We start from the raw sequence: 11,741 nt of genomic DNA on the forward strand, positions 1-11,741 counted from the left end.
AACATCACTATTGACAGAAACAGGTACAAAACTGAAACCAAATCTGAGCAGTCTGCAAATAAGTTACAGTTCCTTGATGTCGTTCGGCTGAAAGGTACAGAGGCTTAAGTTCCCAATTTTCTCACAAAAAGGCAAGTGTCATTCAAGATGTTATTATTGGGTTATCTAATGAAGACATGCTTGCAGAAATAACCTGCGAATTTTTAATAATCAATGTGAGAAAGTTCCCCGAGAAAGTAATTGAAGATGGATAGGTGAAGTAGATTCTCGCACCAAAATGTCTTAACATTTAAATATCAACAACTTCCCTAATATGTATATTTGTTCAGCTGCACCATATGTCTAGCCCATTTTGTAGTGCCAAATGTGTCGTCGATGTTGCAAGAAGGTAGGTGCTCTGGCTTCTTCATACACTTATTAAGGGCTATCAAACCAACTTATTTTGGATTTCTAAAATATGCAAATGAATGTCAAAAAAATGGTTCAAATGGCTCTGAGCACTATGGGACGCAACTGCTGTGGTCATAAGTCCCCTAGAACTTAGAACTACTTAAACCTAACTAACCTAAGGACATCACACACATCCATGCCCGAGGCAGGATTCGAACCTGCGACCGTAGCGCAAATGAATGTCATTTTGCTACCATGTTATACTGTTATGGAAAGTAGGTAAACGGATGCTATGTTCTGGCATGTGTAGGACTGGGAGTAGGATGCATGCCGATCTGCATTCTGTTCATTTCACATACGAGAGGAGTGGGAACTTATGGGCTGTGAGAAGACCAACTGCTCACAGTAGTAGGACATGTGGGAACATCCAGGCACTGGAAACTGTGGACAGAGTCCTGACCCCTGCCTGGCAGCTTTCTCTTTTGACATAGAAATCGAGGAGGCGGGAGGAAGGGGTGGTTTTGCCTACTATGATCGCCTGGGTTTTGGAAGGATTGACCTTAAGCAACCACTGGTTGCACCAAGTGGTGAATCGGTCAAGATGGGACTGGAGAAGGTGTTGGGAGCGCTGCAGGGTGGGGGCAGGGCAAGGAAGGCGGTGTCATCGGCGTACTGGAGAAGGTGGACGGGGGATGAAGGTGGCGGAATGTTCGCCGTATACAAAAGGTACAGAAGAGTGGAAAGGATGGAACCCTGGGGCACACCGGCGGAGGGGAAGAAGGTGTAGGAATCCGTGTTATGGATGGTGACGTAGGAAGGACGTTGGGAAAGAAAGGACCCAATCAGACGGACGTAGTTAATAGGAAGGGCGAAGGTTTGGAGCTTGAAGAGGAGACCGGAATGCCACACATGGTCATAGGCACGTTCGATGTCAAGGGAGAGGAAGATAGCGGAGCGACGGGAATTAAGTTGTTCAGAGAGGAGATGAGTGAGGTGAAGGAGAAGGTCATCGGTAGAGAAGGATGACCGAAAGCCACACTGGGTAATGGGAAGGAGGCGATGCTGGTGGAGATGCTGGTGGATGCGTCGAGTAAGGATGAATTCCAGGAGAAAGAAACTTTTTTTTTTTCTTTTATTGTTATTTTATACCTGCAGATACAACAGGTAGGCTGGCAGCAGCATTCTACGCCGCCTTTCAGCCTTAGAGGAGACAATGATAAAAGACAGAAAGAATACTCAGAGATGACAGAATGGTGGGTAAAAAACAGTAGACATAAAATACAAAACATGGAGCCGTTCACACTCGACGAGAAATCACACCACAAGCTGTTGACACGACACACAAATATCGATGCTTGCGATGACATGTGGGAACGATGGAGCATGACGATGATCACTGAACACAAAACACGACAGCACACACACGAGACACTGATGGTGATGATCTCCGGAGCGCGAATGTCCACGTAACGTGTGCGAGTCCGGGGAACTGCCAAGAGGGGAAGAAGGGTGAGGGGGAGGGAGAGGGGAGAGCAAAGATGCCAATGGCAGAGGAGAGGGGAGGAAGAGTAGAGGGACGGGGGTAGGGGAAGCCCAGGGGAGGAGAGGGGAGAAAGGGAGGAGGGAGGGAAGGGGGAGAGAAGGGAGAGAGGGTGCCCAAAGGAATCAAATACAGGAAGAAGGAGGGAGGATCAAAGTTGGTAGGAGGGGTAGATGGAGGGGAGGAGGGCATCATCAGGGAGGGGGAGCTGGCGGAAGCCACCTTGGGAGAGGGTGTGGAGAGTGGAGAGATGGAGAGCAGGTGGGACATGGAAGTATAGGCGCGGCAGCAGACGGGGGTGGGAGAGGATGGGAGAGACCAGCGGGTGAGGAGGATCGAGTTTGCGGGATGTGTAGAGGATCCGTAACCGTTCGAGGAAAAGGAGGAGGTGGGGGAAGGGAATTAGGTCGTACAGGATCCGCGTGTGGGAGGGGAGACAGATGCAATAGGCGGGGTGAAGAGCATGGCGTTCCAGGATCTGAAGGGATTTGTAAAAGGCAGGGGGAGCGGAGATCCAGGCAGTGTGGGCATAGCAAAGGATAGGGCGAATGAGGGATTTATAGGTATGGAGGATGGTAGAGGGGTCCAGACCCCAAGTTCGGCCAGAGAGGAGTTTGAGGAGACAGAGGCGGGAGCGTGCCTTGGCTTGGGTCGTCCGAAGGTGGGGGGTCCAGAAGAGGCGACGGTCAAGGGTGAAACCAAGGTACTTAAGGGTGGGGGTGAGGTCGATAGGACGGCCATAGATGGTGATGTAGAAATCGAGGAGGCAGAAGGAAGGAGTGGTTTTGCCTACTATGATTGCCTGGGATTTGGCAGGATTGACCTTAAGCAACCACTGGTTGCACCAAGTGGTGAACCGGTCAAGATGGGATTGGAGAAGGTTTTGGGAGCGCTGCAGGGTGGGGGAAGGGCAAGGAAGGCAGTGTCATCGGCGTACTGGAGAAGGTGAATGGAGGGGGTGAAGAAGGCGGCATGTCCGCCGTATACAAGAGGTACAGAAGAGGGGAGAGGACGGAACCCTGGGGCACACTGGCGGAGGGGGAAAAAGGTGTAGGAATCCATGTTGTGGATGGTGACGTAGGAAGGACGCTGGGAAAGAAAGGACCCGATCAGACGGACGTAGTTAATAGGAAGGGCGAAGGGTTGGAGCTTGAAGAGGAGACCGGAATGCCACACACGGTCATAGGCGCATTCATTGTCAAGGTAGAGGAAGAAAGCGGAGCGACGGGAATTAAGTTGTTTGGAGAGGAGATGAGTGAGGTGAAGGAGAAGGTCATCAGTGGAGAAGGACGGCCGAAAGCCACACTGGGTAACGGGAAGGAGGCGGTGCTCGGAGATGCTGGTGGATGCGTCGGGTAAGGATGGATTCTAGGAGAAAGAAAAACACACTATAGCTTAAGTAACCATAAAATTGCCAGAGTATTACAGGCACAAAAACTTTTAGTCACTTACTAAAATTACATCCTGCAATGGAAATTAATAAAACAATTGTGCCAAAGGCGTCGTCAGTAGTTAAGACATCATCTCCATTTACACAACATGATTATGGACACATGGTTAATGCGAACACAGTTTAGCATCAGTACTTCGCCTATGAACTATCGTGACGAGAGTGTGAAAGCCCTAGGTCAGATAGTTTCGCCGAGAGAGGGCATTTGTGGTATGTGCCAGACACTCGCGCACATTAAAATCCATGGATACACACACATGTGCAAAGTTTTGCTAATTTAAACCTTCTGTCAGAATAAATAAAACATATCAGAACCATTTAAAAACATCTATGTAAAATAGAAAATATGAAACCAATTTGCCTGTGTCCTAGTGTCAAGCAGATGAAGCTTGCGCTATGGAACACATCTAACGAGAGAGGGCACTAGTGTTATGCGCGCGAAACTCGCGTAACGTAAAGGGTAAAATACATACTAGCGAAAACAAGCAAAATGTTCAAGTAAAATGAAACCATCTGTCGTTGTGAATAAAAACATAAGTCAATTAACCACACATACACACCGAAAATCACAAACAGCAAACATCAAAAATACGTAAAATCCCAACAACACAGGAAAAGCGCATTTCACCGGCATCAACAAGCCAAAAAACTAACTTCTAGCTAGCCAGGCTATATTACATTAAAGCAAGGAGGAGTTTGAAACTGTCTAAAAAAGTTTTGTTTCTAAGCTGCACCTGCTCATTAAGAACAAAACCATCTTTTTGAGACAGATGCATGAAAATCTCTAATTCTTCGAGCAGGTCCAGTTTGTAACCCTTACTCGCTTCATGAAGCAATTCTACGTTATCCAGTTTATGTGGCGTATGCTGTAAGAGCCATAGATGTTCGGCAAACGTGGAATTATGTACGTTTTCCTCATTTTTACTAATCATGTGTTCTTTATACCTTACTTTAATGGGTCTACCTGTCTGTCTAATGTAATAGTTCGGGCAGTCGTTACAAGTAATTTTGTAAACTCCGGATTTAGTGCCAAGTTCATCTCGTGCTCCAATAGTATGAATCACTCTTTGTTTCAGACTATTATTTACGGAAAAGGCAACTCTGTAACCGTATTGTTTCTGTAGAAGCCTTCTTATCTTATATGGAACGTTCCCCAAAAGTGGAATAGAAATAAACTTATTACCCTCATTCTTTTTCGCCCTGTCATCTCCTAAGGTTGAATATTTTACAGCTGTTTTTTTCCTAATACTTTGGTCAGTTAATTTAGGGTCGTATCCATTGTTAGTAACTACTGATTTTACTAAAGATATTTCTGTTTCTAAACAATTCTGTTCTGAAGGTGTGCTCACAGGGCAATGAACTACAGAATGGAAGAAGGCGATTTTGTGAGTTTGAGGATGACAAGAATCTGCTGGGATAATATTATCAGAAAAAGTTTCTATACGAAAAATGTCGAAGCTAATAGTGTTATCAGATAACTGAAGTTTCAAGTCAAGAAAATGGAGTTCTCTCTCATTGTTTTGTATCTCTTTTGTGAAATTCATTTTTTCGTGAAAACTGCTAAAAACATGAAACATATGTTGTAGATCTTGGTCACTCCCTTGAAATATTATATCATCAACATAACGAGCATTTCTTTCTATGCTCGTTATGTTGATGGTATAATATTTCCGATGTTAATGAAAGTGTCTTCTTGTTCAGGATATTTTACTTCTGATGAAGGTATATTTATATATACCGAAACCTTGGTCAATAATTTTAATAAATCTTTATCCTGCAACTGTTTTGGCTGTCATCATTTACCGAGATGAACTCATCAGAAGCCCTTCCCATAATAATTATTGGCGGGAAATTTTGATCAATTAATTTAGTGAACAAATTATATGAGAGGCTAGCCACACCATGTAGCCTTTACATCAGGGCCATTATAAGACTGTGTTACGTATCTTGTGTAGATTCAATATAAAACCAATTGGGTATCATTTGCATAACATTGTGATTATGCCCCCTAACTTGCATATCTGATAAGAGTACCAAAATAGCAAACACTTGGTTAGTTTCCATGTTGGCGACCCTTGCCTTATGTTTCATACCCAATGGGTCAGACTGATACAATTTAATTTCTTCTTCTCTAGCCCATCAATTACTCGACCTTTTTTTTTTTTTTTTTTTTTTTTGTATATCCATGGTAGAATTTAAGTTTGTGCCGCCTATGTGCTAATCTTATTGTTTTCTTTATCTTTTATTTAGCTAGTTACATCTATACCTTTCATGGTGACTCAAGGTTCTGTGGTTTCTGCACCATATTCATCATGATCGTCATAAATCAGTGTTGGGAACCAAGCCATTTACTTGTATAAGATTTCTTTTGGTATGTGTTATTTTTGGAGAGAAAAGTTTCTTTGATGAATGTCTGCAGAAAAGAATGGTAGATTATTAGCTCTGTTCTTGCTTCAGTTAATTTCGTTGTTGTATTGTCTTTCAGTTCTGAATGCTGACAAGGAGTAAGATGAGGTTGTTAAGAGACAAAAATCGTACTAATTCTAATTACGTTATGGAGCAATTTTATGGCGAGGACGACGACTTTTCGGGGGACGAGGTGTTGTACAAGAACATTGTACAAGAACATGCAGCAGACAGGTCCAGATGCAAGTGTTTTTCACCTTTTAGAGAGTGGTCATGAACAGGGAACACAACCTATTGAGAATGATATGGATTCCATTGATCCACAGTGAAGGGAATCTTATGAAGCGATTGTAAAAATCCAGAACCAGTTACAGACAATAAGTCAGTCAGTCGGTGCTAGCATAATAGCATGCAAGAATCCAAAGTTACATTCCCTGTTACCAGTATCGGATATGAACGACCGGAGGATCCTGTTTTAGATTTTCTTAGAGAGATGGAAGGAAAAAGAGAGGAGGTAGAATTTTAAAAGATAGGAGAAGGCTAAAAAGGCATGAGTTGCAAATTTCAAAGAACTTACGAAGTTAATTTTCATGGAAACTAGTGAACCCAGGAAAAAAATGTTGAAAATAGCAAAAACGTGTGCGGAAGCAAAACAAACTGCAACTAGTACAGAAAGAGATGCGCATTTATCTAAATTAGAAGTAGCAGAAGCCAGGAAGATAGCTATCACTGCAGCTGGGAGTGCTAAGCACACGAATCAAAGAACAAACCGAACACAAAGATCTTCACCAGTCGACTAAGAGTAGGCGATATCGTGGTCGAACACATCTCGAGTAAATACACAAAAATAGATTATCGAGTGTCTCACCTTGAGAAGTGTTCAAAACAGGCACTGCTAGGGAAAATGTATAGGCGCATATACGGTTATGTGGGTCACCGTTGGGTCAATCTTTACCGACAGGTCCTGGTTTAAGTGTCGGCCGCACAATTCCAACGGAGACGCAATCAATGTGTACTCGGAGATCCACTCTGGACAGAAGCGAGAAGCATTCCGGACACTCTTAGCGGTAATTCGGCTCCATACGATGGTCGCTGTAGACATGAATTAGCACACGGAGGGTGCCGTTTCGTAAAAAATAACAGAGTTGCAGAGTTCGACGCATTTAGAGACGCATTTCTCTCCGCAAAATTGGTCGAGAGAGATGCAAGATCGAATTAAGCAAGATGCAGTGATGTAGCCAGATCTAGAGACGGTTGGATACAAAAGCCCTCTCAAAATGTTAGACACATTGCTTAGAAAAAATTGGTACTTAGACTTCCCATGTAGAGCGTCAAAGATGATCCGGTACTTTTTCACCAAACCCTCCACTTATTATTAGCAAGCACTGGTTGGATTATGCAGTGACAACTTTGAATCGTTCAAATGTTTGCTGTTTGAGCTGGGACTTGTGTTTCACAAACAAAACGCAAAGGAAAGAAGAAGGCAAACTAAGGAAATGATCAGCAACCCAGTAAGATTCACGAAATGAGCAATGATTGAAACAAACCACAAGGTGTGTGACAGGAAAGATTAGCATGGCTGAAATGCAAGAATTATGAGGACCAGGGCTACAGAGCTGAGAATACCCATAGCTTTGACAGAAACTGGCGCAAACATATGCATAGCCAGCAGGGAGACAACTGGTGGTGCAGTAAGAACCATAATAAAAACAACGGCGACAGAAAACAAGTTAGAGGTCCAAACCCGTCCAATGGGCAACAATAGCGAAGTGACAACCACAGCCGACGCCAGAAACATGTGGAGGCAGTACAGAATAACTCCGCATCGAAATTCGGCCAGAACTGCATAAATGTAAGCAGTTATGAGGATATACAAGAAATTGTTATGGAAGAAAAACGGGTGGTCAGCAGGGAGGACTTGCACCCAGTAATTACGGTTACAATAGGGAATGTCGAGCTGTATGGGATTGTTGATAGCGGGAGCAATATTACCGTCATCTCAGAACAGGCGTTTCCTCGATGTGCTGCATACAGGAACTGGCCGACTCTCGCAATGAAAAAACTAAAATAAAAGGTGCAATGGCAAGGAGAGGGACTTACGTGAGCCTACAGACCAGACACTAATTTAAGTGTCATGGACACCGTCCGGAGATAAATTTCTTAGTGGTTCCCAATCTCTCGATCGAAGTAGCAATAGGGACGAATTATCTGAGGGAGCACCAAGCATTTCTTGATCTGGGAAGGGCCTCAGCTACCCTAAACAAGGAAACCAAAATGACTACAAAATTTTACAAACAAGCTATTCAAGCTCAGCTAACAGCTGATAGTTTTAAACGATGCATCACACAAATGCACAACAACAGATATGATAGAGTGGCCATTCAACCTGAACGCATTCATGAGGTGGAAAAGGTCTGCATAGAATGAGAAACTGAAGAGCTCATCAAGAAGAAAGTAGTCTCAGTCCACAACGTTGTGGTTATGGAACAAACAGTGAAATGTTTGTGCCAAAGCCAGGTACAACCAAAAATTTTGAATACTAGTTCAGTGTCAAAGCACACACAAAGTTTTTCGTTCCACCTTATGTCATTCTGCATGGGTATAGGGAGAAGGTTGTGTCTGAAATCTCGAAGATGCTGAAAGACGAGATGATACAACCAGCAAGATCTACTTGCAACAGCTCCATCAAGGCAGTGGGAAAGAAAGTGGGTCAATTTGCCCTGTTTCAGGCTCATGGAAAATCAACACGACAATCGATATAGAGACCGATAGACGAGAGACACTGGAGGAACTGCTCCTGAACTTCAGTGGTCTGTCAGTTTCTCGTTGATCGATCTGCGCAGTAACTTTTAAGAAACTGAACTCCATTCACACCGTATGCAGTACACAGCCTTCCTTGCATTCAGGAAGTGATATCAGTTCAGTAGGCTGCCGTTTGGTCTGAATATCTCGTCTGACACCTTTATCAGAGGAGTATGTGGTATCCTCAGTTATTTCCTCAAGGAGAGGGTCCCCACATATGTTCATGATTTGTTAATAGCAGAAAAATCATGGCAGAAACATAGTGTGGTCCTATGAGATTTATTGAACACCTTCAAGACACACATTGTTACAGTAGACATTAAAAGTCATGTTTCGGATTAACAAAAGTTGACTTCCTAGGGCATGTATTTATGGGAGAGGGAATATCACTGAATACAGAAATAATAAGAGGCCATAGCAAAGTACCCTTCCTCGATGACAAAGCCACAAATGCGAGGAGTTCTTGGCATCATCAAATTCTAATAGTGATTCATACACATTGAAACATTGAGTTTTCTGCTTCTACTACATAAGAAAGGTTGCATTACAAGAAGATGTAACAGTTACCATACAGAGTGACAATTATTGAACTATATGAAATAAAATCGTCATAACTTCTGAACGGTTTGCGTTAGGACGTTCAAACTTCATGGTTGGACGTGGGGCATGATGGGAATTGATATGCGCATTGTTGTTTGGTTTCACGACGAAGCCCACTTTCATTTGGATGGGTTGGTCAATAGGTAAATTTGGGCATTAGGGGCACTGAGGATCCGCATTTCGCGATCGAGTAGTCTCTTCACCCTCAACGGGTGACTGCGTGGTGTGCAGTGTCTAGTCACGAAATAATCGGTGCGATATTCCTTGATGGCACAGTGATTACCGAATGATAAGGGAAGGTTTTGGAAGATGATTTCACCCTCATTAACCCTGATTTCGACAAGACGTGGTTCATGCAAGACGGAGCTCGACGCCGTTGAAGCAAGAGAGTGTCTGATGTCCTGGAGGAGAAAACTGGGGACCACATTCTGGCTCTGGGATACTCAGAGGCCACTGGCAAAGGCCTCGACTGGCCGCCATGTTCTCCAAATCTGAGCACACGCGATCCTGTTTGTGGGGCTATATTAAAGACAAGGTCTACAGAAATAACCTTAAAACCATTGTTGAGCTGAAAACAGCCATTCAGGAGGTCCGACAGCCTCAATGTTCCAACACTTCAGTGGTTCATGCAGAATTTCGCTATTCGTATGCACCACATCACCGCCAATGATAGCAGGTACATCAAACATGTCATAACCTAGATCCGAATATCTGTGGTGCCATTTACATGTTGAATAAAGTGTGTGCATGCCGTAGTCTGTAAATAATATACTTTTTTTTTCATACAGTTCAATACTGCAGATGTGGAAAGACCAGAGAGAGGCTGGGATCAGATAATTCTATGTCTGTCATAAAGGGATTTACGTTAGTATTCGTTGAACTGATGTCAAAATTTGTCACTTTAGCGCTATTGAAGGGGGCGACAGCTCTGATTGTTTCAAGGGCATTCCGAAAAGATTTCCTTCCACGAATGGGACATGTCGATAAAATGATCTCCAATAACGGTGCACAATTCCAAGCCATCGTTGGGGAAATATACGATGAGGACACATCAAATGTCGTCAGTTTTTATTTCCTCCCACCACCTGAGCTCCATTCTGGTGGAGGAGGTAATGAAAGAGTTGGGGAACCTCTACAGGATATACTGCAGAAGGCAATGCACCACCTGGAATATCTTCTTGGAAGATTTCCAGGATGTGCTGAACGAAACACTGCGCAGAGATATGCAAGTGGCACCAGTAACAGTTCTGTGCAGTGGACAACCTGTGGCCTCATCAGAAAATTGAGGAATTCTCGCCCAGGTCTCGTGTGAAGCATCAAAGTGTTATTGAACTCGCACATAAACAGATTCAGGCCGCAGCGAGAAGCAGAAAGCCACATGCTGATAGAATGCCGAGAGAATAGAAATTTCGTATTAGGAACAAGGTACTCATCAAGCCCTTTCGCCTGCCAAATAAATCAAAGCAAAAGTGCTCTAAGTTTTTCTCAATTAACAATGGGCCATTTTGTGTGCAGAGGATTCCTGATGAAAACTCATTGGAGCTGGAGCAGTTATGGACAAAATAGTCCATTGGACTCCAACATGTGAGTCATGCCAAACCATTTCTGGAACAGGAACGTTGTCATTTGTTGTTTTCCATTTTTTGTTAATATTAGGTTAGATGCTCTTATTTTTGTGAAATTTTCTTTATGCATGACTGTGTGTAGAATAGGATCAGTGTTAGTATGTACATTATGTTTTTTTATTGTTTTGTGCGTTTGGACAGGTCTCATTTTGTTTGTTTCGTGTGAACAACACTTGTGCATCAGACACCATCCTGGGATATATTCATGCATATATCAGGATAGGTGCCCAAAGTCATCGTTTTCTTTTGTGGGCAAATATCTCGACTCATTCACCATCTGTCTGCTCTGTGGGGTTCGACGCTGTTCCGTTTCCAATGGACTGGTGTTTTTGTAGTCGAATTCTCTTTGGTTTGGTCAGAAGTTTTGGTTCAGCACGCGGGTGTGTTCAGTGTGAGAGCGTAAATGGATGAAACATTGGTGCATGCGTATATAGTGTAACATACTTCTAATATTGTTTCGGATGAGTATGGCTGCTCGTTAGGACATACGTCCATCCCCAGAACAAGTGTTATGAGTAGTGGGACAAAGAATGCATCAGCACATTTTGTTAGCACAGGTTGCCTACATCAGCTGCAAGCATACATTCAGGGGCAAATCTACTGTTCTGCTTCTTGTCAGTCCTTAACCTATTGTTCTATTCTGATTGACAGGTCCTTAACATATTGTTCTAGGCCACTTTTGATATGAAATTGATCTCGAAGTAACTAAAATTTGACAGCTGGCAGATTTATGACTCCTCCCCATAACCTGTTGTTCTGCTAAGTGGTTTGTGACACGGGGATAATCTCTCCTTCTGAGAAATTCTCTCCACAGCTCCACCCCACTTTATACCTCCATCTCCAACTCCCACGTCTCTGGAAACCTCTAACCCTCCCCCCTCCTCATCGCCGGTACAAGCACACTTTTGATTCCAAATTAATTGACTTA

Source organism: Schistocerca serialis, chromosome 3 (assembly GCF_023864345.2).
Source record: "Schistocerca serialis cubense isolate TAMUIC-IGC-003099 chromosome 3, iqSchSeri2.2, whole genome shotgun sequence".
In the NCBI taxonomy this organism is placed as follows: domain Eukaryota; kingdom Metazoa; phylum Arthropoda; class Insecta; order Orthoptera; family Acrididae; genus Schistocerca; species Schistocerca serialis.